Below are 3,829 nucleotides of genomic sequence, written 5' to 3' on the forward strand. Positions count from 1 at the left end.
GGCTGTTTTATGTTATGTTTAATTTTGTTTATTTCTTGGAAGTCTCCACAAAAAAGTGTTAACAAACCCTCTGTTGTGTAAATATAGCAGAGCACATGATTTTCCTGGGTTAGTAAATGGCTCCGCATGCAAAACACAGGTTCACCTTTTGCAGCGACGGGTTAAAAAATGGGAAATGTAATTTAAAATTTGACGGTGGATAATCACAGAGATGGTGCGTTTACTTGTCGGCAGTCGGTCAGGTTGCGGCAAATGTTGGCTATTCTTGGGCCTTGGCGTGTAACCCACTGCTCCAAATTCAGTCATGTAATCATGGTGTGACACACTGACCGCGCCTTTGAAGGGCTGAAGTGAAAGTGGCGGTGTTGTATCTCCTGGTGATATTGCAGCAGCTGTCTCCAGATGGAACAAGGTGATCACAGAGCTCCAGCGTGGGAGCACTTCAGTCACCTTGTTCAGTCTGTGTACAGGAATGAGTACGTGAGTACACTAGTGGGAGTTTCACAGTCTGTAGTGATGCTCTTTATAAACATCTGTATACATATGATGGAGATGATTTAAAAACTCACTCACAGGCTATTGCACTGCATTCCAGTTTCACAGTTTGAATCAACAGAAAGGCTTTGAGTGGCTAGAAATGACTACTTCTACACAGATTGCATTCTGTAGATTTGTAGTACTGTTTCAGACGTGCAGCAATAAATACTTTTTTGGAAATGATTTAGCAATGAGGGTATATGTTATATGTTGTATATCTCTTCAGTGACAAATTGCTTAATCGGTCTAGTAATATTTTCAGTGGCAGTGATGTTGGACACCACGTATTAGTTTCCTGCAGATGTATTTATCTACTCAACCTCAGAATATCTGATTATATTAACTTAACACTATTTTGCACCCCGTTTCAGCCATATTGGAAGTCAGCTCTTGGATGTGTAGCAGCTTTTGAATGTGTACTGAATCTGAAGATATGATTATCTCAGCAGAAAAGGCACAATTAAGATCTACTGCATGTGAGTGACTGCATAGTGATGATTTTAGCAATGCATTGGTACTTTGTTGTCTCATTCTCAGCTAGCTAGCGCAGCCATGAAGCCATCACTTCGATGGATGCGTTACGATCATTGATCACCATGTTCTAAGATGAACCCTGCTCACGAAAGTTGTGTGCCAGGTGCATAAGTTGGAAAAGTAGGACCAAGGTCTTATTAGCTCAAGTTGTTTGGGCTAATGAGGCTCATGTGACCTACTGTATAAGATTCCTCATTTACTGACTTATCAGTACTGTCTTCAAATACAAGTGAAAATTGCTCTCCACTGGAAAAAATAGATTCAGAATCAGAGTCAGTTAAAGAATGCCTTGGTTCAAACCCATCAATGCTGACAGTCTCATCCCAGTTATCAGGAATGAAGTTAGTTGATGACTCTGATGCTGGACTCAAATTTGGTAGATCATTGAAGTGAAGATCACTCTCTGTGGAAGATTCATCCTCAAACAAGAGTGGAGATGTGGGATATCTGCGTGTAAATTTACCACAGTCTGCATGAAGGCTCTGTAACAGAAAAAAGAAAAAGTAAATTCTGATCAGAAGAATTAATAATAATAATAATAATGGAGACAGGGAAGTCTGGGCATCTTTGCTTAGACTGCTGCTCCCGTGACCCGGTCCCGGATAAGCGGAGGAAAATGGATGGATGGATGGAAGGACATTGTCCTGCAGCCAAGTACTGTTCTGAGGAACTTGATCCCTGCACACTAGCACTAACATTAGTAGGACCACCCTTAGTGCTAGCTAACTGATGGCTCCCAGAAGTGAAACCACCAAGTCGATCACCCCCTGGTTATAGGTAGTGAATGTGACATGAGCCAAACTCAAAGTTCTGATAGGTTTGTTTTTAATGAGTTGTCTCATTATATAAAAAGGGTTGCATTTGGGGGTGTATGTTGGGTTATCTGACCGCTCTCATACAAAGAGAAAAGCGATGCTTTGTGCCAGATTTAGCTACTTTATCTGGGTTTTCTGGGTTAGTCTACGGCAATTCACCATCACTGGTGTAGCTTACTGACTGCAAAAAGCAGTTTCACATAACAGCATATATTAATCTTAACAGTGGAGTTTCCATACTGACCTTTTCTCAATATCATATTTGGATAAATATTGATCAGAGTGTGAATCAGCATTAATACTGTGAACCACTAATTGGAAAGAATTAACCATTTATCTGTATGAGTCATTTGACCAGATCTCAGAAAATAAGCTGTTAAGTCCCTGAATATATGCCAAAATGTGGTGAACAGTGGATGCACAGCAGCTACCTCCATACTGGGTTTTTTTTCATACACAGCAGCTCACTTGTAAGCAGTCTGCTCATGTCCAGAAACTTAGGGTCATGTTCAGATCCTTGTGGTCATATGGACAAGGAAAGTATAATTTGGGCTCCCAGCTGAAAAACTAACAAACATGTCATTTTGCCTGCATAACTTTCTTAGGCTAAGATACAAGAGAATGTTTCATTCAGTCTGAAAAAAAAAGGTTTGAACATTAACTGAGTCAATGCATAATGAACTGCACTACATGAATGGTACAGATGAAGTTAACATTGCCAAGAAGTGTGTCCTTCATGAACTAATCATGAATGAAGTCTGGGAATTTGTGAATTTGCTGCAGATGTGGCTGGTTGTGGCAACTCGACAACGCTGCCAGGGAGCCTAGAAATCAATGAAATCATTTTCATAGTTGGCAGATTAACTGGCTTTGTCCTGACGGATTGCTTGTGACCAATATCAGAAAATAGGAGGGGCAGCGTGAGGTGCAGTGGTTGCAGTCAGTTTAGCCTCAAATTTGAGGAAACCATTAACCCTATAAAACCATTTGTATCATATTTGATACGTGAGGTTTCTGAGCAAAAAAAAATCACCAAAAATGCCCCATGTATCAAATGTGATACAAAAGAAATATAAATAATATGACACCTCTATGCCTGGACTGTCTGTCTATGCATATATGGCAAATAAAAATAGTGAATCTTGAATTTTGAATCATGAATTATATTTTGGATTTTGTTAATAAAAGGTTTAATAAACATCTCTGTTCCAAAAAATTAGAATGTTCTGGCTATTTTTTGATGTGTCAGGCTTTATAGGGTTAAAGACCGCCTCCTTTCTAAATCTGAATCACTGTTTAAGTAAACTTTTTGCAGAACTTGAAGTCTCCATGGCCTGCTTTGTGTTTATAAGGATTGTCAGAATCCGAATCTGCTTTATTGGCCAGGTGTGTCGGACACATGAGGAATTTGACTCTGGTAGGAGCCAACAATCCACAGACACTGAAGCAGTTATTCCTTTAGGTCCCGTTTCACTTGTTTGCACAGTAATTTCTCCACAGGGGTGATGGCAGATTTTGACCTTGGCCTTCATAAAATTCATTCTTACTGATTAACCTCATAATGCAGCCTGGAGAGTTGGTCTCAGGCTAAAAACAAGATGCGTTCACTAGCCCCTAACCCCAACGTCAACCAACACAACTAAATGCTTAACCTTCAAAAATCCTTTTGAAGTAAGTGGTGTCAGTTCCTGTACAATTGCCAGAAAAAGGCTTGCACACATGACACAACACACTCACACCCACCTATGCCATCCCTGTACCGTCAAGGCTCCCCTCATTTACAGTAAATGTGTGTTTTTTGTCATCTGTGGGTCTAGATGAAGTGATGCAGTTAGTTTTGGTATCATGTCCATGGCCATGCATCTCCACTGCCGAGAGAGACCGAGAGCACTGCAGCGTGGGAGGGCTGTGACAGAGATGACTCAGCTCTCTGTTGCCGGGTA

The 3,829-nt window shown here is 40.6% G+C and overlaps 1 long non-coding RNA gene across 3 annotated transcripts in view; it reads left to right on the forward strand.

The window, feature by feature from the left end:
• Positions 1-3,829, forward strand: part of LOC109961083 (uncharacterized) — a 60,568-nt gene that overhangs the window by 16,134 nt on the left and 40,605 nt on the right. The window contains exon 3 of one of the 3 annotated variants that reach the window (XR_002275093.1): positions 3,704-3,826. The exons of the other annotated variants lie outside the window; for them this stretch is intronic. This is a non-coding gene — a long non-coding RNA (uncharacterized LOC109961083). The remainder of the gene's footprint in view (positions 1-3,703; positions 3,827-3,829) is intronic. 3 annotated transcript variants of the gene reach the window in all.

Source organism: Monopterus albus, unplaced genomic scaffold (assembly GCF_001952655.1).
Source record: "Monopterus albus unplaced genomic scaffold, M_albus_1.0 scaffold52.1, whole genome shotgun sequence".
In the NCBI taxonomy this organism is placed as follows: Eukaryota; Metazoa; Chordata; class Actinopteri; order Synbranchiformes; family Synbranchidae; genus Monopterus; species Monopterus albus.